This window comes from Penaeus monodon, chromosome 30, assembly GCF_015228065.2.
Source record: "Penaeus monodon isolate SGIC_2016 chromosome 30, NSTDA_Pmon_1, whole genome shotgun sequence".
NCBI classification, from domain to species: Eukaryota; Metazoa; Arthropoda; class Malacostraca; order Decapoda; family Penaeidae; genus Penaeus; species Penaeus monodon.
The window spans coordinates 22140316-22140559 of NC_051415.1; the positions used below are offsets into that span (position 1 = coordinate 22140316).

General features: G+C 36.5%; 1 protein-coding gene across 1 annotated transcript in view; it reads left to right on the forward strand.

Moving 5' to 3' along the window:
* LOC119592632 (arginine--tRNA ligase, cytoplasmic-like) overlaps positions 1-244 on the forward strand; it is a 19098-nt gene that overhangs the window by 1077 nt on the left and 17777 nt on the right. The window lies entirely within an intron of this gene.

Below are 244 nucleotides of genomic sequence, written 5' to 3' on the forward strand. Positions count from 1 at the left end.
GAAACAATGTATAAAATATCATCCATCATTAACACTGCATAATGCAGAACAATAGTCATGCAACAACGAACTGGGCATTTTTGGACAAACTAAAGATTTAACTGTGCAAGTTATGATTTTTGAAAATAACATACCTATGTATGTAAGGTGGTTTCCAGTCTGGCAAAAGGTAATGCCACAAATAGAAGAAAAAGAGTGGGGAAAACAGCACACACAAACCAAGTCCTCTCAGTGCTCCCAAGTA